Genomic DNA, 25,807 nt, shown 5'->3' with positions numbered 1-25,807 from the left:
TACATTAATAGTTGCCATGGCTACACACGTGAGAAGAGGAAGGGGTGAAAATGGACTTTGGGTGAGCTCCAAGGTCAAACGCATTCATAAAGTTGTTCATGTCTGTACCGGCAGGCATAGTACGGTCGCTCCAACAGGAAATTCCCAACAGCCCTGTGGGTATAGAATGCTTGCTTGTATGTATGTTTTACTAATTATAGAAGCTGCTGGTGCTTGTCACGCCATTATTTTTTGTCAATTCAGCCTCATCAAGTGTAAGGCCCCCGGGACGGCTTTATGCTCGTCCACAGTAGAGTACCTATTATTCTGCATTGTTAACTACTTGTCATAAACATACAGTAATGCATGTCAGTATATATTATCTACGATGATTCTTCCCGGTACTCACAAGACAGATCATTACACAAAAGAATTGAAGGGGGTGTACGAAAAACACCACATCAATTTTGCGAGATATACATAAGACTCTAGAGCACGTTGTATGTCGCACTTAAATGCGCACGCCTGCGAATGTTTTTCTAGCAAACACTTCTGAATGAAGTTCCCGACTCACGGCTTTAATTCGCGTGCATTCAGGACAATGAAGACTCCGAAGAGGAAGAAGCGATGGAGTTCAATAGCAGCTTCCCTCTTCTCTGGCTTCGACGCCTTCGAGCGTGGCACGCCTTGCCACCCCTGATGCAAGCCCTGCTTCCGTTCATGGCCACACTCGACAAGGGACAGCCACCGGACTACTTCCGGATTCCCTACTACGACGACCGCGCCCTACCGGCCTACAATTTCGCCAGCCTCGGACAGGTGCGTGGCTTTACTTGTGAAACATTTGCGATGTTTCATGTCTGTTCATTGATTGATGGCGTTTCGCAGTTCAGTGGCTCTCGGCAATATCGATTCGCCGTTCACACGAGGGCCCTGCGCTTAATTCTTGCCACAAATAGCCTACATTACAATATTGGTATTTGGTTACTCGCCACTTTCATTCCCAATATCAATGAAATCTTAGTGACCACCGTGACAACGAAATGGCAGAAAAAAAATAGACATCTTTTTCAGAGATTATGCATGCGTAAGGATTTTCGAAGAAGGGTACGTCGTTTATTCTAATCACTATGCAAGACGTACATTCATACTTCACAAAAGTAAACGCAAAATTTGAGACCCTTAAGAGCCTATTATCTCATTTTTCATTCGCCTTTATCCATGATATTGGAATCATAATGGCGAAATTTGCAAGGCAAACACCGTAAATCTGCAGAGCTTGTAGTGTGCCTAATGCAGTGTCTTTCGTTAAACCAGCAAGTAATTCTATGATAATCTTCAGTTTGTCTTGTGGGCACATGCTAGAACTTATTGAATAAATAGAGCAGGACATAACAAAGACTGGAGAGCACAAATACCGTCCTTGTGTCTTCTCGTTTTCGTGTTGTTCTGCGCCGTCTCATCGTTAAATATACCGCAATAGGGTATTTAAAGATACAGTTGACGATGCACTAAGACTAGTGCCAAAGGATGGATGAAAAGTTCTTTATTAAAGATGAAAAATAAGGAGGTGCAAATCCTCTGTCTATAAAGACGACCGACAGTAAAAATGAATTGCTTTTAGCAGTCTATAGCTGGGATCATTTCCTGGCAGGCTAGGTATTCATTCGTTATCACACAGATCTTATGCAACTCTTGAGCACATCATTTATGTCGGGATCAGCGCTATTTTCGCGAGGTAACAATACTTGACGGAGCGGAAGCTCGCACAGGGTTAGTGAAAAGTTATATTTTGGGGGGGTGCTTTCTATCATGCCTGAAAGAAGAAATCATGACCTCGAAAGCCCCGTTTCCTTATGACAACCTACGGGCTGTCACCAGGAGAAGCAAACCCAGTTCATCTGCACGCATTACGTGGGAGGCAGGTTTTTTGGTGCTCGTGTTAAATGTGTTTTCATCTGCTAATGAAAACATAAAATATTTGCAAAATAGGAGGTTGTTCTTCGAGAGGAAAGCATTATCATTACTGCTGATCAATTAAAGTTTTCTGAACCACTTTACTAGGTAATCGTAGAATTAGCCCAGTGTCGGAGTTATTTGCCTCACAAACAGAGTGCCGCAAAAATTTCTCGGATCCTCCGAGAGTGAGTGAAGTTATGAGTGCCGCAAAGTGGGCTTGTTAAATAAGTCATGAGGAATTTCTTACTGCGCAAACGTGACAGAAAGACATTGGAAGGAAAACAACACCCCTGAAACCCACGTGGCATTTGTTCGATACGAACTTGGCACAACGACGCAAGAAGCATGACAGCACACGCATTGTTGCGTGTGTGCCCTTGTGTCAAGTTTGTGCTGCAGCAATTCCTCATGATTCACGGGGATTCGTCGCACCTTAAACGAGTATTGACACGACTTCGAAACATTGCAAAGTGAACAATCCTCGTTTCTTTGTCATGCAGTATCAATGCTCCTCACACACCACCGCGTGACGTCACACGTGAAGTGCTTTACTCTCATTGTAACGTCTCCGTTGTTGACAATGCGCTGCTGAAAGGACATTATTCCCAGGTGTCAACACGGTACTCCTGAGGTTCGCGATGTCTGCATCCTGCATGCAGTTAAAACCGCGGAAACCATTGTCAGGGTAACTCGACGACAGTGCCCTCATGGCTGTTTTCGTGCATTACCAGCAGATGACAGAGTTGACGTTGGTACACTGCAAGTCTTTCCGTGACGCCACACTGCTATGACATGTCACTGAGAAGCCATGCCTGCGATATCGAAGCTTATTACCAGTGGCTTACCAACTCTTTCGCGAGACCGCACTCGCCAGCCGATATATATATATATACTAGACAGAGAACAAGAGACAACACCCGATCCTGGGCCAGCTGTTCTTATTCTGACTTCGTTCTTCTCTTCTTTGCTCTAGCTACCCGCGCGCCGAAGCGCCAGCGTATTTGCGTCTTTCTTGGTCATGACACTATATATATATATATATATATATATATATATATATATATATATATATATATATATATATATATATATATATATATATATATATATATATATATATATATATAACATCTAACAGACAGTAATGACAAGGAATGTACAGGAGAAGTTATTAAAACCAATGGAATGTAAATAAGAAGAAAGAAAAGTGGATGAAAAAATAACCAGCCGTGAGCAGCTGGTTATTTTTTCATCGACTTTTCTTTCTTCTTATTTACATTCTATTGGTTTTAATAACTTCCCCTGTACATTCCTTGGCATTACTGTCTGTTAGATCTCATTAATATTGTGTCAAAACACGAAAAAACGAGCCCTTAGGTATACACTTCTTTTCCTTATACGCGCTCGCACTTTCATGTGATAATTGGTCATGTGAAACCCTTGTTCAATAGCATAAAAAAGAGACAATAATTTTTAAGCAGGATGCACTGGGATAAGACATATATGTTTGTTATGCATGTAATAATAATATTACGCGCGACACTTTTTGTGCATTACCTCAGAACTTCCCGCGTGAGTGCAATTATGTTGATGGCGGCTTCCTCAGCAGTAAATATTTTTATCAGTTAATTAAATTTTTACTGACTAAAATAACTCACAATGAACTCAGGTTTTAAATGCGAAGCAATGCTTGAGGAACCAAACGTATTCTGAGCCTTTATATTTATTATCTACTTACCTGGCCAGCTACGTCTTGGTGCTCTCGTAGTTGCGGGGCAAGTTTACAAGCTTAGCAAGTCCACTGCTTTATTTATCGCCATTGCAAATTGCAAGCTGCGCCGCCATCGCTCTAAGTTGCCAAATCAAGGCTGATCAGATTTATTGGAGCGGAAACCTTTTTTTTTGCGTTTTCAGTACGGCAAAACTAAAACATTTAGAAAGATTTGTCGCAATCATCGGCTCACAACAGTTTCAACAGAGCAGCGGTGATTCTAATCCTTTCATATGAAAGAAAATGATCTTCCTGAAGAAGTGGATGCTTTGACCAGTCCATAAAAAGTTTGTCCGTTCCCATTCATAAGTGCGTCGGCCAGTCGCAGCAGAATAAAAACACGAACAATTGAAGTAATATTATAGGGCCCCTGTTCAGCGCTAGTCTGCTCTGCACTACAGCAGAGAGTGGAGAGTGTTACAAACAGCCTTTAAGGAACATATTCACTGCTGAAATGTTAGAAAAGTATCACTATAATGTAACATTCCCTCGTAATATTTTCAATTTCTCGTGACAATATAATAGAGTGATTACTGTGGTGAAGGAAAATTTTTCTTAGTTGTTTTCCCCAGCGTGCAGCCGACAGTGACCACTGCCGAAAGGGGGAGGGCTCAGCCCTTCTAACTTTTTAGTGCCCCCCCCCCCCCCGGCTGATACGCCTATGAAGCTTACAGTGTCTTTTTAAGGCAGCTGCCGTAAAAATGTATTCTATGCTTACCTAGCCACCACAACATTTGTTTTAGGTTTCTCGACACCAGTATGTTCATTTAAAGCAACAATCGCAAAATTTTAAAAAAATGTGTCAGTAGTTCATCGAGCGCTTTCTCTATCCTTTCGTCCTGCCAACCTCGCTGGAAGCAACACAAACAAATGGCGAGAGAAAATAGTTACATCAGGTCGCGTCATGGCCCTTTGTCTGGGTGATGACACACGATAATTCTCTCCTGCTGTGATTATTATACGCGGGATAATGTGTAATGTGATCACTGTGTAATGGGACCACGTTACGGGTCACCGTGCAAACGCATGTTTGCGCCCTGTGGCAAGAAGTGCATATCATTCAAACGCCACAATTTGCTTTGTCGGCAGTTGGCCAATAGCGTACGTGCTTTCTGTTATTCGACGTCAGCCGGCTGCTACCTCGTTCGCCGAGTAGAGTGACGATGGCCCTCTTCATAAGTGGCGTGCTTAAAAAAAATAGGAATTCCGAACTTCACTTTAAAGTCTCCTGGCCGTGCACGAAGCGGAGATTTGGCTGAGGTATTCATAACACTGTCTGCTCTGGGTGGGGTACGATTTTTGACCAAACAAGATAGGTGTTCGTTAACCCTTTAATCAGGTCATCTCCAATAAAAACCTCCTTCAGGTTAAAACCAACGTGTCTGCACATTTAGAGCGAATTCATGATTTAGAGCACAGCTGTAGCGCACCTGACAGCACACCAGTCATGTACAGGACCATCCACTGTTAAAGGGAACACTCTGATGAGCACCTGTCATATTTCGGGCCTCACAACTGCACGTAGACATAAGGTCATTGTTTGTGCATGACACTAGTCTATCAAAAGGACTCAGAACAGTCGATGAGCAGTAGTCTTATGCAGATGTAAGCCACTATGCTTTTGCCAGAGAGCAGAATCTGGACATGGTGCACATGAAGGTGTTCCCTTTAACGGTGCACTCATCTGTAAACTGTAAATTTTTATAAAAGGGAACACGAGAGCGCGTCGCCTGAGTGCTCCGGCGGCTGCTAGCCGCGCGTTCAAGCGGCAGCAAAAGCAACCACAGCCTCTTTTCACGTCATCTCGAGGCGAGCGAAACAAGCAGTCATTGGTGATATAAATCTAAAGGCAAGATTGCAACCCCCTCACCCTGCAAGGCGACAACTGGCCTCTTGCATAGTCGTCTTGAAAAGGAAGGGTATTACATTCTTGCCGCTGGTTTCATATCAGTGTGCCCAGTGACTGCTTATTTTTCTCGCCTTCAGATGGCGCGAAAAGAGGCCATGGTTGCTTTTACTCCCGCTTGAACGCGCTGCCAGCAGCCGTCGGAGCTCGCAGGCCACGTGCTCCCGTGTTCGCTTTCATAAAAACTGTCGCTGTACCTTTGAGTTTTTATCTAACTGTGCTTCTAGCTCTGCCGATACCCGGAAAAGTAATTTATTTTCACTTTGTAACTGAGGCAGCAGTTGAGCGTGATTCGACAACGTCGCACTATCTTTTAGGTGGTTGCTCGAGCTCTTCTTCGACACGCAGAAGAGTTGCGACAGAGGGACCCAGCCATGAACGAACGTTGGCAGCGTTTCTGGGGAGCGACGGGTGCGATAACTCATGGCGCCACATACTGCATCGTCACTAGCAGAAAACAGGTTGGACTACATTTCTTCAACCGTGCTTTCAGCCGAGCTCTCGTGGTTAGTTTTTACTGTGAAACAAGTTGCGAATTCTAAGTTGTGAATTCCTTACTGGAAGCAGTCGGTACAGTTGTATGGTTGCAATTAGGTGTTCGCGTTTTACGTATGGCGTAGCTTTAATGAAGTTAAGTACAGCCGCTGGCAAGCAAAAAAAAAAAATAAAGTGTACCACTATCCATTTATACTATGCGCGTCCTACTAGAGCTCACCAGAGATGTCTACCTCCACTGCGCGTTTTGGGAAAAGGGTCAAGAAAGATAAAAATAGGTTTGGTCATGACTACGCTGAAGGGTTGGCACTTCAACTTTGCTGTGATTTTAACCTTCGATGTGGAACGGTAGTCTGCATGTTCACCCCGGGCCGAGAACGCACCTCTCCGAGAACGCACCTCCAGGTTTTATTGGTCACAGAGAGTGGATGTCATACCTGGCAGAGCACACCGTTTCCGCAGCCCTATAGTGTAGAACACAGCTTGGCGAGAGGGAATGTTTTGTGATCACTTTTCAAGCAGCGTCTGTCCCTTTTGATTCGCCACTTAGCCTTGCAGCCCCACCTGTCGTCTATACTCCCTAAGCGTTTCGGACGCTAAACTTCGGCTGACGTCTCCGTGTCTCTGTAAGAGACTTACCATCTTCATAGTGGGGCTTGGCATTCGAAACTCAGATTGTCGCAGAGCTTCTACATTGTGGGCAATATCCCAAGTTATTGACCATTCATAAAAATGAAAGGGCGGTAAAAAGATTTCAAAACGAAGCAAGAGCTGTTTCTGGGAAACATAGAACCTCTTAAGCACCCAGAAGCTCGAGCATGTGGTGGAACGGACATATGTAGAGATGAATTATATTATTAGGTGTTATATTGTTATATCGTTATATGTATCAAGTGTATTTTAAATACGTTCTTTACAATGAATGAATGCACTAACATTACGAAACGAATGTACGCAATTGCATTACACTAAAATAATGTCATGGAATGATTCACTGTCGATTGATGTAACACAATGAGGTAACTTTAAATGATATGAGGCTCAATATCGCGAATGTTTTTGTGGTGTTTCAATCCCATATTCATATTTATTTTTTTCTTGATACATCCAGGGACTATATCAGTATTTTTTAACTTCTAAAAGCCAATTCTATGCACTTCCTGTGATATTGAATACACTGCACATAAGCGTGTTATATCTCACTTTGCTCTAAGCTTTGTACAGGGGGCCCGAATCTTCGTCAATTGCCAACTGCCACCTCTTGCTGGGGTTGAACTGGTATAGCGCACTGCGGGGAAGAAGAAACGACCGAGCAGACCAACACAAGAGGACAGAGCGCTAACTTTCAACTGAGGAAGTTAGCGGAGGAAGTTAACTGAGGAAGTTAACTGAGGAAGTTAACTTCCAACTGAGCTCTCAGTTGGAAGTTAGCGCTCTGTCCTCTTGTGTCGGTCTGCTCGGCCGTTTCTTCTTCCCCGTATTGCGCTATACCCGTTCAAGTACGATGAACCAAGTCGCCCAATCTTCAACACTCGTGGACTCTTGCTGGGGCCTTCTTTTAATTTTTATTAAAAAATTTCAAACTCAACTTTTATTGTATTCCTTCTCTTTTCTCGAACAGAACGACACCCCACGGCTAGAGGCGGTGAACGGAACCGCTACTCCGAATGGATCCTTCAGAGCCCACGGCTTGGCCTTGAAGTTGAGCTACCTGGCCTTCTTGATGTCACGTGGCACGAGCACCGGCGTGAGGACGAAGCTCGGAGGACAGCGGCTTCCGGGCATTCGTCTGTCTCGAGAACAACTCTTTCTCGTGATGCACTGCGCCCTGAGCTGCACTGCGGGAGGCGGTCCCAGCAGTACCTCCCGACAAGCGGCGGCCCGACAAAAGTGCGTCGTGGACTACGCAACGACCCTGGAACGCTTTGCCGACGGGCCGTGCACGAATGCTTCGAGAGTGAATAGCCTGGATAAATGTAGCTACGTGTAGGCTGCTAATAAAAATTGCTCATAATTTCAGGTTACGTTGCGTTCCCTTATGCCCACATTCAGCCTCAGTGGATGCGCTGTTGCCTGTATAGCGTAGAACCAGTCCTCACCCGAAAATTTTCAGAATATATATATATATATATATATATATATATATATATATATATATATATATATATATATATATATATATATATATATATATATATATAGTGGGAGTAATAATTCAATGGGCCAGTTAGTCTTCGTGAAGGTATGGGATATGGCACAACGGGAGCGTTGTCAACAAGGATAAATATATTTATTTCCCAACAGTTTCGGGAGGGGACCTCCCTTCATCAGGGGATGAGGGGACCTCCCTTCATCAGGGGATATATATATATATATATATATATATATCCTGCTCTACAACTACACACATCGCCCCGCCGTGGTGGTCTAGTGGCGCTAAGGTACTCGGCTGCTGACCCGCAGGTCGCGGGTTTGAATCCCGGCGGCACCGGCTGTATTTCTGATGGAGGCGGAAATGTTGTAGGCCCGTGTGCTCAGATTTGGGTGCACGTTAAAGAACCCCAGGTGGTCGAAATTTCCGGAGCCCTCCACTACGGCGTCTCTCATAATCATATGGTGGTTTCGGGACATTAAACCTCACATATCAATCAATCAAATCAACAACTACACACGTCCTGTATACAAGCTTCACAATACAACATGTAGCATCGCAGTAATTATTATTGCGCAGTAAAAGCGTACATTGATTCCAGGCATGAGGAGATGTGATTACCACGACGACTTGGTGGTTTGAAGCCGGTCACCCATTACGAAAGGCACACACATGACTGCGCGTATTTCCTTAAGACCTTGTAGTGGGTGCACAGCACGTTCGAAAAGATGTCATGTGCATAGTGTCTCGTGGTTTAAAGCATGCTACCCATTACATAGAACACAGCTACATGCGAAAGCGTCACTGATACAAGCCACTTCAAACTTTATCGATTACAATGTTGTGAACCAGAATTTAAAATCCTCGAGTAACGGAATACAATGAAAAGTATGCACTAAGTAGTTGAAGCACGCAATAAGAGCAGAATACCGCTACCATGCACGCTCGACTCTCAAAGGCAAAGCTTGAGGATCCCCCAATTTTGTTTTTTAGGAAAAAATAATTTTCAACAAATAATTTTAAACTTATCTTTGTGTTTCAATGACTTTTCTTATATATAATTCAAGTATTTTCGAGAATGAGAGAAATCATTGCATTCCCACTTTTTTAGGCCTTCTGCGCTATAGTTGCGGCCGTTTGTTGCAGGCCTATTTTTGTGATGATTCTTTTATTGCTAGCCTGGTAGCATCTCACAACTCTGCAGGGAAGGAAACGTGGATTAATATGATTGCGTAGCTTTAGTTATATAAGCTCTTGATCTGGTTACGTGATACAAACATGCCTCTAAACTGCGCCACAGCACCCGGGGCCTTGTTTCTACATACCGTAGAAAAAAAAAAGTCGACCTTGGGCAAAGGTATACGAAACTAAACCTACGAAAGAACCGTTGATAGTAGTGGAACTGTTAGCTAAAAATTGACAGAAGAAGAAAACGACGAGGCTTGGCCCACGTTCTTTTCGAGCAGCGAGCGGGTGACATTTTTGACGTCTATAAGGCTTCGCTCTGAGAGATAAGGCCTCTTGTCTTCGCAAGTCGTCTAGGCACACCGACTTTATACTCGCTGTCGTGACCTGTCTCGTGACTTCCTCCCATTATTCCGGCCAACTGTGCTTCATAAACCATGGGGGATCAAGAACAAGGTAAGCCTTCGCTTGTTATCGTCCGTAGGGCAAATGGGGTTACTTAAAGAGGGTCCGTTAGTTCTAATCAGTCTGAATTACACTAAGCGCACGTATAAAACCTATTCTGAGTTTAATAAGCACATCATAAGACAGGATAAGCCGTAAATTTTGTCCTCTCCGTACCACCTGTCGAGAGGGCAAAATATACCTAGTATGACTAGATATACTTTCTCGTATCTTGCTAGACCTAGTTAGCCCTGTAATCGTGTTTGACTAAACGCGTGGACAGTATCCATTCTTAATCACTCATCACTTCATAAGTCATAATCATTCTTCATTTTTTTTAATCTTAGAGTTATCTCGTTAAAGACGGCTAGCAATATCTTACTTATTGTTCCATTTTACCAAGGATGTGCTAAGCTTGCGAGAATAAAAGCGTGTTCATCATTTATTCTTAATTATCCATCACTTCATAAGTCGTCAAAAATGCTTCGCTTTTTAAACATCAGTGTTGTCCCCCCTAAGACGACTAGGGATACTTCATAAGACCCGGTTAATTGAGCCCAGTTAGTCCTGTAAGAATAAGTGCATGAACGGCATTGGTTTGCCGAATTAATTGAACACTGCGCAATTCGTGGTTGTGCCTTCGTTTTTGTGAAATTAGTGTTATTACTTCTGGGATCACTGGAGTTACTTCACAGGGTCAACTTAAGCCTAATTCGTCCTAAGTGAGTCAGTCCAAAGACGTAGCTTTTTTCGGCATTTGCTCGATTATAAGCCATGGATCAGCCTTCGCTTCTTTTTCTTTTAGCGTGATCCTATTCAGTTCGGCGACAGGAGTATTCTTCAGCCTTCTGTTAAGTTTATAGTCAGTCCTGGTTGCTTTAGATTTTACTATGAGGTAGCATTATTGTTTAGTGCACTTACATGAGAGGGAAAAAATATTGCGTATTAATAATAAAGTATAATGCTGTTTATGGCATTCTGCCCATCGTAAGTAACATGACATGGGGGGGGGGGCATTACTAATCAAGGTTTCAAGTAGCTCACCTTTTTTTATTTCTCATTAGATGTGGTCGACACAGTTTCAGTATGAAAGCCGACCTCGTAACGGAACAAGCTATTCGTTTCGGTGACTCCAACGAAGGTCGAGTTGGCCAGGAGTTGACCAGTCTGGTCATAGTGCGAAAGTTTTTAAGTTTATTTTAGTTAATGTTGCGAGGAGGGAGAGAAAAAGCCTCTATTAAAACTTGGCATGCAAGGTTGCCCTCATCCCCACCGGGCTGGTGGACATACCAAGTTTGGGAGGCCACAAGCCAAAGCTGCTGCCCGAGCCCACGGGACCAATGATTGATTGATTGGTTGAATAACAGATATGTAGGGTTTAACGTCCCTAAACACCATATGATTATGAGAGATGCCGTAATGAAGGGCTCCAGAAACTTCGACCACCTGGGGTTCTTTAACATGCACCCAAATCATTATTTGCTGTTCGTCTAGTTCCGAGCTATGCAGCAGGGTTGCCGCCCAGTCATGTTTGGTCGCATAGACAGTTGATGTTAATTTTGGGTTCATTTAGCAGGCCCAGGCTATATGGTAAGGGTCGCTACCTTCACTACAGCACTGGTAGTGCACGAGAATTCGCCGCATTTCAGGCACTCCCACATATTATGGGGTGGAAACTATGTCATTGAAATTAGAGTACGTCTACGATTGGGGTGCACCTTTAATGGCCTATAGTCGAGATGTGGACTCATTCACACAAGGTGACGAGTTGTTGTTTTTTTTGCCTGCGTAAGCTAATACCTCAAGCATCAGATCTCAATTAAAAACATATGACAATCTTTTCCTACGGCTTCACTACATTTTGTTTTCACACGAATTTGTCTCACAAAAAAAGGAGCCAGTCAAACCACTGTCATTATTTCACTCCGTATGGGGATAAGGTTCACACAAACTGCTGTAGGTGGCGTTGAACCAGCGTCGAGTGGAGTTAACAAAATGCAGAGTTTGCCTCTCCAAGTTGCAGAGAGCGGGCTTGCTCGGTCACTGACTCGACCGACTGAATCTTGGAAAGTAATTATCAACTCGAATAGTCGCACAGAAACGCTGATTCATTCTGTCCGCCATATGACGTCTTTGTTGGAGAATTACCACTCTTATTTCATAACACGCCCTCGCTTTCAGAACTTTTTTCGCAACTACCAAACCTTGCATTGTTTCAGGTTCTTCATTCTGCCTTTCGGAATTTAAAAGACTGTAGTGGCAAAAAAAAATTTCTCAACAGGTCAAATTTTATTTTTGTTTGTTTTTTCAAAAGGTCAAGAATCCGCTTCGGTAAGTACAATATGCACCGGTACAATGCTATCTTCTTTTTTTTGTATGCGATGCGTCGATATGATGACCGTGATGATGTGATGGATGTAATATTGAAACAATAGCTCATGGAAAGCTAGCCAGTTTGCATGCAAGGGGAGAAAATTGTCCCTATACTTACGCGTGATTACCAACAATGATCGCTTGCGTATATCACCTTGAGTTCCGAACTAAGATTCTCTAGATGTGTGATATCTGGGCAAATGAACATACGGACAGTGCTGTAACTTTTGCGTCAAAAGCAGGCCACCAGGCAGTCAGCACATAAGCGCAATCAAAAAGCGTGATCCCGTTGTCATAATGTTCAAGTGGAGAACAGTTATAAATGGAATTTTAAATAAGGGTTATAATACTGACTTGATCTGTTGCTTATATAAAGTTGCGGGAATAATGTTTTTTATTATCATAGTAGCCTACAGAATACTTATGCAGAATGCAAAGTTAAATTACAAGGAACGTGTCTACGCTATCTCCTGACGCCGACAAGAGCTCTCGCCAGTGGTGTCCCATCCTCAGACTCTTGCAACCTTGTCAATCTTTCCTGTCTTCTTCTTACTTCCGTAGTTCGCTGTCCCTGCTCCTCTCTCTCTCCTTAATCTCTCTCTATCTCTTTCCCTTTTAATCTTATTCTTTTAATCCCTTCTCTACTCCCATCCCTCGTGCTCGAGCTACTGTTGAGGTGTCCTCTCCCTGAGAGACAGTTACGGGGCTCACTTTTTTCTTCTTTTCACTTAAAATCACTTCCCCCTATGTCTTCTGGAAAAGTTATTCCTATTGGTTAGGTGAATGTATTGATTATATAAACCCATTAGAGTGTGAAACAGAACACAAATGTTAGTGTGCGCTTACTAAACTCGGGCACGAGTCGTACCTTCCTTGTTTTAACCAGTTGTCCGTGGTGTACACGATGCCACTTCAGATATTTACATGTCAAAATACGGTGGGATTCACAGTACTAGCCCAACAATGCAGATTACACACCAATGTAGTCACGCTTCTAAAACGAATTAACTGACGACGCAGGGCGAGGAACAGGAGTCTTCCGGCCACGAACCTGAACCTGCAGCCGGCCAGCGGCAATCCACTGCAGCGCTTGCCAATGCTGAGCCGACGGCCCCCGCTGCGATTATCCCTAGCACGTAAGCTAGTGATCTGGTTGCTTTAGTGCGCACTTGCCGAAGGCCAAAGAAATGGACATTCTACGCCACCACGGTGCTCTAGTGGCTAAGGCACTCGGCTGCTGACCCGCAGGTCGCAGGATCGTATCCCGGCCGTGGCGGCCACATTTTCGACGGAGGCAAAAAATGCTGTTGGCCCGTGTGCTTCTGGTGTACTTTATAGAACTCATGTGGTCAAAATTTCCGGAGTACTTCACTACGGCGTCTATCACAATCATGTCGTGGTTTTGGGACTTTGAACCCTAGCAAGTGTTACAAAAGGACGTTCTTGCATGCAGCGTGGAAAGGTGGCCGCAACATGGTAAGAGATTATTATGATGTAACTGCGCGATGGGACGAGACGCGACTAAAGGAAATACAAACAAAAACGAACATGTTCATACTAACAACTCATGCACGTCTGTTCTCATGGGCATCTTGTTTTTCATGTTTTTTATGTTTTTATGGCCTGTCACGTGCCTTATTGATAGCTTTATAACTGGTTCATCGATAACTTTTTAAGGAGGTATAAGCTACGGCACCTGAATTTTCATGAGCATCTATGTACTCATATGCAATCGCACGTTAAAGATACCGAGGAAGTTGATAGCGCCCCCCCCCCCTTCACCCACTGGCCCCATTACTTGTTTTCAAATAATCAAAATGTCACTCTAAAAATCAGGTATAGAACTACCGAAATTACGCTAGAACAAGCGTCACTTAAAAAGCAATACGTGTTGTTGACGATAGCGGCGAACAGAGAGTCGGCTGTCGGGGATCTGCCAAGTGGTACAGCACGTCAACTTTGATACAGGTATTGTTGAAGATTCCAGCGTTATCACTCGGGGCCGCGTAAGCTCAGCACTGTTCGCGTCCTGCGCCAAACTTAACATAGCGACCTCTAGTTATCCTGACGCTTCAGAAACACTGCTGGGAAGCCCACGCCAAGTGTTGCTTAGTTTTTCGCAGGTTAAACCTGAATGCATCAGAAGAAAACACGTTTCGCAACATATAGGCTTTGGTGCGTAAATGCTTGCAATTATAATTACTGTTATAGTTAAGATAAACGTAATCTGCTCAGCATGAGTTATGTGGCGCAGCAAAGATTAAGACAACTTACAACTTCAGCAAAATTCGAGTGAAGACGATGCCGGTGTTACAGTGGTTGATAGCTGTTGCTAGGAGACAATACCCAATTGGTACCTACCCTCAGTGGTCGTATAAGCCAACGCCGATAAGCATTACGCAAGATTCAGCGGGCATTAGTCATAGTTCTAGCAAATGTTGCCTAGAGCAGGCAGTATCCCAGTGAAAACAGTAGGCATAGTCAATGTTGCAGTCTTCTACGCGAGACTAGTCGACCTCGTTCGGATTTCATCGCGATCACACGACGATCAATGAAGTGGGTGATATTGATAGATATCTGGGGTTTAACGCCCCAAAACCACCATATGATTATGAGAGACGCCGTAGTGGAGGGTTCCGGAAATTTCGACCTCCTGGGGTTCTTTAACCTGCACCAAAATCTGAGCACACGGGCCTACAACATTTCCGCCTCCATCGGAAATGCAGCCGCCGCAACCGGGATCCGATCCCGCGACCGACAACTCTTCACACGATCTACATTTCCACAACAGCGAGGTTGAGGTTCGGCTTAAAGCTTTGCCTAAAAATATGTCGATGTTGTTTTGCCATCCCACAGCAATGCTTCCTGAATGCACTTGTCAACTGACAATCTCCTAAACATGTCTTTCCGGATCGTTACTCAAGCGTTCTGTTTTTTTCATTCGATTTCACCAAACGTCATTGTGTGTTGTCTTAGTTGTCCATTTGATATCATGCAACGGTAAACGCAAGACAGTAAATGCGATGTTTGAATGCCCTTCTGAAGCGTCTTGCAAATATCGTGTAGGTGTGTGCAGGATCCTTTTTCAAGGGGGGAGGGCGAAGGTTAGTTTCAGCGCCCCCGCCCGATCATGTCAGTGCACGGGACTGACTTTGTGCTCCCCCACCCACCCTATAGAGTTACTGTATATGCTAGCATATACAGTAACTCTAACCTACCCCGAGCAGCAGCGCCCTCTCTCTGTTGTGAGAGTGTATGACACCGGCTTTGCGCCCCCCTTTCACCCCTCCTGCCCCCTCGGATAGTAGTTATTTACACAAACACATTGACTCCAGTGTTTAACGTGGCTTGTGCATGGGTGTGTGCTTGAGTTAATGGACCATGTGTTTGCACTCAGAATATTTTTTTTACTGAAGCTTCTACAAAGGCTTCATACTTGTCTTTCCAGGAAAGTACCTACAACACATAAATAAATTGGAGCGTTATAGTGCTTCTGTTCCCCGACCACCGTAACGTGATAACATACAGAGCGACGTAGTTCATAACGAATATATGTATTTTTTGGAGACAAGTGTATTTTATCTGCCTATACTTTATGCTTCGCACAGAGAGACGCCAGCCTGCATGATCCTAGTGGGTGTCGTCGCAGTCATGACAGTGGGCGCGGTTGCTGTGGCCGTCGCGTGGTACCTATTGAAAGAGATGCGTGAGTTGGCGCCGCCTTGTGCACGACTACTTTGAATGAAGCAACGCTGCTTTTGTTTTTCGCGTTGGTATACTGTTGCAAAATAATAATGGAGGATCTAGGAATAACGGAGGATCTAGGAGCTTGCCGCACTCTATCGAAGAAGAGGAAGCAGGGGGTGAATTGGGGCACGCGCACGTGGTCGGGCCAATTTCGCCTCTATAGAATTGGCATTAGACGGACGTCTCTCCTTCACGTCGGGGCAACGAGTCATTTTGCTACAGGTACACAGTCTTGAAAAGCGTGACCGGGAACAGTCAAATTGCACGGTCACATCGTCTGAATGCAGCGGATTACCGCGAAAGCGTTTATAACACTAAAGGCTCCAGCGGAAATGTGTGCCTTGCAATACAACATGTGGCGTTCGTATTGGTACATTTTGAGTAAACTTTTAATATATGAAATGACCCCTCTTAAATTGCTCATGACTGTACCCGTCTCTTTTGCAACTTTCTTTCTGGCAGAAAAAGGTGCAATGTACTTCAGAGAAGACGTGCGAGTAGCTTTCGTCTGTTATTTTCATGGGAAGGTCGCATTAGCATTTTTTAGATGGGATAACATTGTTAACTTACAACCAATCGTTCTACGCATGTATTCCACCGAGAGAAAGCGTTAATGAGAAATTTAGATGTTGTGCTCTCTTGTAGTTTTCCGCGTTCTTTCATTTTATTCATTTTTGACAATTATCGAAATAACGAAAGAGTTATAACTTGAAAGTGTAGTAATTTTTCTAAAAATAAAAAAATGATCATTCGATGATCAATTCTAAAATATTCGTTCAGAATAGTTGAAACATAGAGCATATGTCACATTTTTTTATATTACATACATTTTTGCGTCATGGTGTAGCGGAAATCTCGAAACTGCTATTCTATAATTTCAAAATTCATCCGTGAAATAGCTGAAAATAGCTCTCTATGTCTTAATGCATAGTGCATAGTGTATTCCAAAGAAACGTAGAATTTTCAGAAGAAACTTTGTTTTATGGCAGAAGGACTAGAAACACAGCACTAGTGCAACGGCGCTCCTGATTGGCTGTTCCACTGCCAATACCCTCCACTTCGCTGCCAGCGTATTAAGAGAGAGAGCAGAGATGCTGTAGCAACTGTTTCACTGTAGTATTGCAAAAGAGGCTGTCAATTTATTTTTCGAGCGAGTTTCTAACGGCGGCACAAGGCACAACACCCCACCCCCCCTTGGCTGTTAAACCTGCCGCAGGCAATTCCAGAAGCGCATGAATATTTTGCAAGCAGAGGTTTCCCTTTTGAGGCGCCACTAAAAAAATATGAGTTCCTGCTCCATTAACACCGAGAAGAGATAAAATTGTCGATAGTAATTAGAATCGAGCTCTAGTAATTAGATATTGGCTCTTACCCTTAATACCTGCATTTTCGTCCCTGGCGAATGTAACAGCTTACGCCGTGTCCTACTCGCTTTTTTTTTGTCATCATGTGTTGGTAGAATATGAACATAAAATGAACACTAAAAAAATCCTATTGCTTTCCGCATGTCATGGCCAGCCGCAAAAGACACAGGATTGCCGCCGAAGAATACGCCATCGACGACGCCCAAGAAAAAGACTGGTAAAGTGGAGTAACCTTTGCCTTTATACAGTTGAGCTTAATATGAATTCTATCGTAGGGGACAGGTGTTATCACGGGAAACCAGCCGATGACGTCTTCAGGATAGTGAAAATTATGACTACGCATTCATTTCACCCGTTTTTCCGGTTCCATGCTACAAAAATCATCCCTACGACGAGCCCTGCACGCTTCCTTTATATCTTCAAGATTACTAACACTGAATTTCCCGGCAGAGTTATGAATTTCTGTGAACATGTGTATATCACCGGCAAAATATCAACAGCGAACATGGCTTGGAAGTTACTTTACAAAAATTTTGAAGTTCGCGAGAGTAATCGGGCACTGGTCTCTCAAAAATAGCCCACGGTGAACCCCAACTCCCTCCGCTGGAGTCAATACAAGTCATGCGGACGTCATAGGCGTGAATTTTCTTTTTGCCGCGTTTGCTCCAGCAGATACGACGCGAATGCTGCTCGCGAGCTCATGGCCGTGGCGCAGGCATTAAATTTTTTGCTTGGTGACACTGCTGTCCCGTTCTCTCGAAGCTCTTTCAAAGCAAACCTAAGGCTGATTGGTAATGAGGAGCCTACAAATATCTATCTGCAACGCACTGCGGCAAACGATGTGCCGGGTAATGACTAACAGGCACTGCAAGATGTAGCAAAGAAGCGCGAGGCCGAAAATTTTTTGTCAGAGCCTTTTTAAGGTTTTTGTTATTTGTGCTTGCCCCTCATCTCCGTGGACGATTACGAAATTGCTGGGAGAGCTAATGCTTGGCAGTGCTTTGTTCATACTGAATCTTCTTCGCACTCAACACGAGAACACAGACGAAAGGTTCACAAGGACTACTGTTTCGTTCGAAGGGTTGCTGCTTTGAACGAAATATAGAAATTAGTCTAAACAAAAAAAATGGGAATAAAGAAGCGCTTTCAGCGGACGGGAGTAATCGCACCTTAGGGAAGAGTAAGAAGAGTGATAGAGGTTTCCGTTGTCCAACCTCTCGGAACACTCTTCTGGGACGTGGCGCTGTAGTAGTTCTCTGCCAACGCTCACGCGATAACCCGATAACCCTGAAATCGCGATCGCACTGTATCTTGAACCTTTACCTCGCTAGCTCTTAGAATAAGAGCCCATCTTCAGAATGTCGCAAACTTCCGAATCATACGGTCTTAATATTTTGGGGTCTGACTTCCCAAACCCTATATGACTCTGAGTATGAGGCACGCCATAGTCGAAAGCCCCGGAAATTTCGACCATCTGGTGTGCATTAATATTTCACAGAGCGCAGACCTCTTACAATTCGACTTCATTGGAATGCGACTCATGGCAGGGATCGTAACCATGACATTCGAATCAAAATCGTACGATAAGCTGAGCCCCTGTATGTCAGTTTAAACAGTAAGTGTAAATGCACATAAATACTCGTGCCACATGGGCAGAGGAAACGGTATTTACTTCTAAAATGTCTTCAGATTTACTGCCATTCACGCGGTGCCACACGCACAAACGAAATTGCATTCGCCCAATTGCCATTCTTGAGAGCTTGCGAGCTTGGGTTTACTATTCGGGGCACCTGCACAATTTGCAAGATTGCCTTGGTAACATTTATTACAAGTTGTTTTTCAGGTTTTAATACAAGTTTCATTCGTGGTTACCACTGAGCACGGTCGTTTTGCAGCTAAGGTGACAAGCTGTCAAGTTCGAGTAGGTGGAATCGACTGCACGCCACGGCTGCTGCATTCTGACGGGGGTGAAATTTAGTGGGCCGTGAAGTTAGAAATATGCGAATTATCCCGTACACAAAGTATTCAATGTGTTACAGTCCACGATTTTGTCCGATAACGTCATAATCTGTCAGAGTTGATTATGTCATCGCGCGACGCCATATTGTACGCGCATGGTGAACAGCGCCAAGGACCACAGTCGAGAGGAGTGACGAGACGACCCGAATATATGTATATATATATATATGTATATATATATATATATATATATATATATATATATATATATATATATATATATATATATATATATATATATATATATATATAGTTAAGTGTTTTTCTGGACAGTGTAAAATAGCATAGCATCACCATGTTGAAAAACTTCATGACGCGCTGTTTTAAGCCAATCGGAGAGGACATAAAAGACCGCTGGACCAATCGGAGATGTGCAATGGCGGACTCTAGCAATATCGAGAATAGCAATTCGAGTCGCAACGTTTGTCCTTGTCTTTTTACACAGTTGGACGAGAACGTATCCTCCTCGGTGGTGTATTTCTCATGGTTCTTGACTGTAGAGCTGGAGATGGTGGCTTCATTTCTCAGCCACTCAAGCCTCATTCATTTTCGACGAAGGCGAAAATGCTTGGCGATAATGTAGTTTCCAATCCTCCTCCTCCTCCTTCTCATCATCATCATCATCATCATCATCATCATCATCATCATCATCATCATCATCATCATCATCATCATCATCATCATCATCATCATCATCATCGTCATCATCATCATCATCATCATCCTGTCTGACTGGCTACGTCCTCTGCCGGACAAAGGCATCTCCCATGTGTCGCCAGCCAGCTTGGTCCTGTGCTTGCTGCTGCCATTTTATACCCACAAACTTCGTAATCATTGCCCACATAACCTTCTGTCGTCCCCTAACCCACTTGCCTTGTCTGGGAATCCAGTTATTTACCCTTAGTTACCAGCAGTTATCCTGTCTACGCACTACATGCCCGGCCAATGTCCATTTACTTTTCTTGATTTCAACTACGATATCCTTAACCCCCGTTTGTTTCCTGATCCACTCTGCTGTCTTCTTGTCTCTTAAGGTTACACCCACCATTCTCCTTTCAATTGCTCGCTGCATCTTCTCCAATTCAAGCTGGAGGCTCTTTGTAAGTCTCCAAGTCTCTGCTCTGTAGCTAAGTACCGGCAAGATGCAGCTGTTATATACCTTCCTCTCGAGGGATAGTGGCAGTCTACCAGTCATGATTTGCGAGTGCTTGCCAAATGTGCTCCACCCCAGTCTTATTCTTGTACTTACTTCAACACCGTGGTTCAGCTTCGTGGTTATTACCTGCGCTAAGTAGACATAGTCTTTTACAACTTGAAGATGGACTATTACCTATCTCGAAGTGCTGCTCTTTTCCGAGGTTGCTGTACATTACTTTCGTTTTCTGCAGATTCATTTTAAGACCCACCTTTCTGATCTTCTTCTCTAACTCCGTAATCATGAGCTGCAATTCACGTCATTTTTTCGATTTGGGCACACCGTAGAAAAGGGCTGCGAAAATTTCGATATTTCGAAATTTTTGCAACCTTCCTCTACGGCGTCCGCCATCACCAGGTCGTGGTTTGGAGATGTTGAAACAATCCTGACCATAAGCATAATCTAGCTCCTCCCATTTTCTAATGCCGAATGATATGACACAATGAGTCCGTCAAGCAACTTTTGGTACCATTAATCTTGACATCAAACGCCGAAATCACTTTTTTTGTATTCGGTGAGGCATACAACGCTCTTGCATTGATGGACTGCCGAAAAAATTCTTGTTTGTGGTGCGTTTCGGGCTTCTTCGTTGTAGAGTCCTCATCAACTCTTCCTGGCTACCATCATCCTCGCACATGTGTTCATGTTCACATCGACTCATGTTGGCCTAGTTGTCCATCACGCATTTTTTTTCAGCTGAAAAGTGGACAGTAGAGATTTCCCGAAAAAGAGGTAAATTAGCGCAAATCATTCGTGACATTGCTCAATCTTCTCATTTTCTGGAATTAGTCACTTTTTTCTCCCTTAGTGCAAAAAAAAGTGCGTGGCTGAACACTAACCAGTTCTAAATGAACTTTTATTTCAGATGCACCAGTTATTCCAGATGTACCAGTTATTCCAGATGTACCAGTTACTCCAGATGTAACACCAACACCAAAGGACCCACCACCTCCGATGATCTGCACGTACAACTACAACATGTACTCCAAGTCTACAGTACTTCCAACTGATGGCATTTGCGACGCGCTATACCTGGACTCTGTGTGCCGATCCTCGCCCTGTAACCCAAGATCACAGTGGTTCCCTACGGGCACCACAGTGGACTTTCTTCTAGTCGCAAAGGCGGAAAGAATCGGCGGAAACAAGACGAGGATGGGCCTCGCATTTGATGCCTTGTAAGTTGTCGCGCATCTCGAGCCTGTTCTGCTGACGAGTGACCCAATAATATGCCGCAAATATGTTTACATTTCGGGTCCCTTAATTGGGTTTCGTGACCCTTTGAAAGGGCCACGATACCCAATTTTAACGGGATAGCGTTAAAGAGCTCGTTATGCAGAGATGAAGGTGTTGGTGTAGGCGCTGTCCAGGGCATCGTTGGCTGTGAGCGAAAGATATCATCACCTTGTCCGTGACTGAAAAATGAAGAAAGGTGCAAATAAAATAAAGATAAAAAGATTCTGGATCTCAGTGAGGATCAAATCCTGGTCGTTTAGGCGGCAAGCAGACGTTCTACCACAGTGCCTCGCCATTGCTTAAAAATAACCCTCTGCTTGGAAATACAGTGAAAATGCCTCGTGCTTCACAAAAGCACTCGTCCTTTGTACTGGCCTTACAGCACAAGTTATATCGCAGTAATAATACGTGTAACAAGCGTAAATTACTGTGGCGCATCTGAACATGTGATTATTCTTACGAAGTCGGGGTTTAAAGTAGGCAACCCATTAAAAGAAAGGCACACGCTCATCACAGTGCGTGGGAGCATAGCAAGTCCGAAAACCATTCACACGCGCCAGTGCTCGTGATTTAAAGCATGCTACCCATTACCCACAATGCGGTCATATGCGACAGCTTTACTGACGCAAGACACTTTCAAGTTACATTGTAGTAATCCCCAATGTAATCTTCTCGACCAACATCATACAATAAAGAGTTCGCGCTAAGTGGCTGAAGGACGCGCTAGAGACATGATATCGCCATCGCGTTCAACTCTTTCAGCCAAGATTAAAGGTCCCCCAAATTTTCGCTCATAACCTATGTGCTGTGGGTTAACCCTAAGTTGTTGACAAACAAGTTGGTGAAATTTCAGTATTTTTCCCGAGAACCTAATTTATAAAGGTTATTTTTTACAAGCTCGTTAACCACCCGAGAATTCGACAACACTGGTGTACTCGTCATCAGTGCCGCAACAAGCCGCCTCTTTTCGGGTCATCTGTATTCCAGCGAACGATATTGTTTCGTGGCCAGCTGAGCGTGCAGTTGAGCTATTAGGGCCTTATTACTTTCGGCAATCAAAACTGAACTGTCTTCGGTGGTTGAAACTTGGTGGAAGGCTCCACTTCTTCAAGCCCCTCCCGTTACACACGTCATAGCCAAAATGCCGTCGTCGGAGGTGGGCGGGGCTTATAGCCAGTGACTTTTAGGGCTCATTGAGCACTGAAACAGTTTTTCGCAGTCCATTTTTCTCATGCACAGACTCAATAGACCCTCTGCTTCTGTATTGCGCTGAAAATCGCCATCTGTTGCGTGACCATGTGATGGCCGCTTTGAATAACTTTTGAAAACGCAATGAAGGAGTGAATTATCAACGCGAAAGCCTTAGATGTTTTATCAAATGTGAAAAGCATTGTCCACTTAAATATGAGTGATGTAGAAAATGATGAGGTGAGAGAGGCACCAGATGGTGTCATCATGTGCCTCATGCGTATGATATGTAAGTTGCATGATTATGGTGTAAGGAGCGTGGCAGCTAAACTAATAAAAAGTTATCTTACCGAAAAAAAAAACAATATGTTAAGGTGAGTAACCTTGTTTCCCCCAATGAACACTGTAAAAAATGGTGTATCGCAGGGTTCAATCCTTGGACCGTGACTATTTATAACATATAATAATGATCTATGGGACATTCCACGATCCCCAAACTTTATTATTTACGCTGACAACACCAACGTATTTTATACAGGTAGAATACTCATGCACCTTGAAACTGAAGTAAATTATTTCTTACTCAAATTATAAATATGGCTTTATCAAAATAAGCTCATGCTTAATATATCTAAAAGTAAGTATACATAGTATTCCAGCCTATCAACAAGCCCTATGAGGACGACATTACCATCTTTTTCAAAAAGCAAAGGCTGGAGCAGGTTAAATCACAAAAATTCCTCGGAGTGTGGTTCCAAGAAAATGTGTCTTGGAATGCCGATGTGTATAGTCTCGCATCCCAACTAAGTAAGACTGTTGGGTGTATATTTAAAATAAATCCACTTATACCAATTTGGCTAAAAAAAGATATACTACACTCTTTTTTATTCGCGTTTGAATTATAGTATGCTAGTATGGGGCACTACAAGTGAGAAGAATTTGAATAAACTAGAAATCTTACAGAAAAAATTTCCCCGCCTCTTCGATGAATATTATGGCAACCCAAGGGAGATGCCTATCGGTCCACTATTTATAAAACATGGTGTACTCAAAGCAAGACAGGTGTATGAATATAAGCTATTACTTTACATTTATAAAAATAAACTCCACACTATTACGGCACAGCAAGGCACACTCAAATAGTCGCTCCGTAGGCAACAAATTAGCGTTCCTGCTACTAGGACTGGACATGGTAGAGCCCTAATTGCATACCGCGCCCCACAGCATATAAATAATTTTGGTGAACAATTAAATTTTAACCTCTCATTAACGCAATTCAAATATCACTTAAAACATCTCCTCATTAATTGAGTAAAGTAAACATCATGTTTCCAATAAACTTCTGGCTACGTTCCTCATATACTCTCACCTTCAGGTACAAAACGCGTGTATATACAGTAGTATGTACGTATATATGGGCAGATGTATGTACGAATATATGAGTGTACTATAAGAATATATCAATATGTAAGTATGTGTCTTTTTGTAATGAAAAGAGCCTCGATGTCCGATTCTGTGTGTCTATGCAGCCTATTTTTTGTAGTTATATGTCGCCTATTTTTGCTCTTAGGCTGTTTCTGTGTTCTGTTATTATGCTGCTCCTTGTATTGTGATAATTATTATTCAATGTAGCACTGTTTGCTGAACTTTCATCATTTTGCGTAGCGAAGCCACGTCAGGCCGAATGGCCTTTAGTTTCGCTTCGTTTTTGTGGATCTCTCCAGAAATAAAATCTGTTCATTTTCATATGACCAAAACTGCTAACGTCATCGCGATGTCTGTATGACGCCACATAACGTGAAGTCACGCAATGACTTAAGTGCACGACATCGTGGCCACATTTTGACTGATCACGGAGGCATTGCAATACCAAGTGCGGTTGCGGTGCCTCCGATATTGGAGGCAATATAAAGCCACGCTAGGCTCAGAGAGCTTTCGGAGGGATGACCAGGAGAATCAGTACAACCATGGAGTTTTCTAGAATTAACTAGCGGGGGGACTTAGGGCCCTGCAATCGTTCAGCTGCCATAAAAATGATGGGCAATAAATGAACTTGTTTAGCCTTCGCGGTTCTGGCTTCGTTTATTGCTGTGTTTTGATTTTGATTTGAATAAAAGAACGACCCATTGTGATCGTGGTGTGACATTTGGAATTGGTGAACCTAATGCGGTGAAAGTGATAAAGCGTAACTTCTAAACCTTTGATGAACTCGGATTCAAGCCACACAAAGCCAAATGGAGCTGCGTAAACGAAGATGAGACAAATTTGTGTACTAGTCATCATTCCCTCGAGTTCTCTCTAGTGTAGTTATGTAGGAAACTAAGTGAGTACAATGAGTGATTAACTGGTTGCCTTAGGCATTCGCATAGGCGAATTCCTAGGGCAACCCGGTGATTATTCCCTACGGGTGTTTTTCAAATTTTCAATGTGATTTGCGATGACAGCTGCCTGTTCACGTTAAGTCACGAAGAAGTTGACGTCTCCATTCAAACTTATTCGATCAACGTCCGATGGGGTCACTGTTTTCGGGACGTAAAACCTTAAACAACATTATTCTAAGTACGTAAAGATAGATGTAAAGGACAATAAATCTGCAATGCCTTCTTGACTGAACTTATGCTAAGCTCCTTTAGCCACCATGGGGATTTCAAATGGTATATGGAGTCATCTACCATTGATTCTTTCGGTCTCAGGCGTCTTGTTGCGTTCCTTTATTGATGTGCTCTATAATGTTTGAGGCTACCGAGATTACTAAAATCTTCGCTTTGTGACGCTGCTACAGTCTGAGTTATGAAGC

Source organism: Rhipicephalus microplus, chromosome 7 (genome assembly GCF_043290135.1).
Source record: "Rhipicephalus microplus isolate Deutch F79 chromosome 7, USDA_Rmic, whole genome shotgun sequence".
Taxonomy (NCBI): Eukaryota; Metazoa; Arthropoda; class Arachnida; order Ixodida; family Ixodidae; genus Rhipicephalus; species Rhipicephalus microplus.
This window is presented reverse-complemented; position numbering follows the sequence as displayed.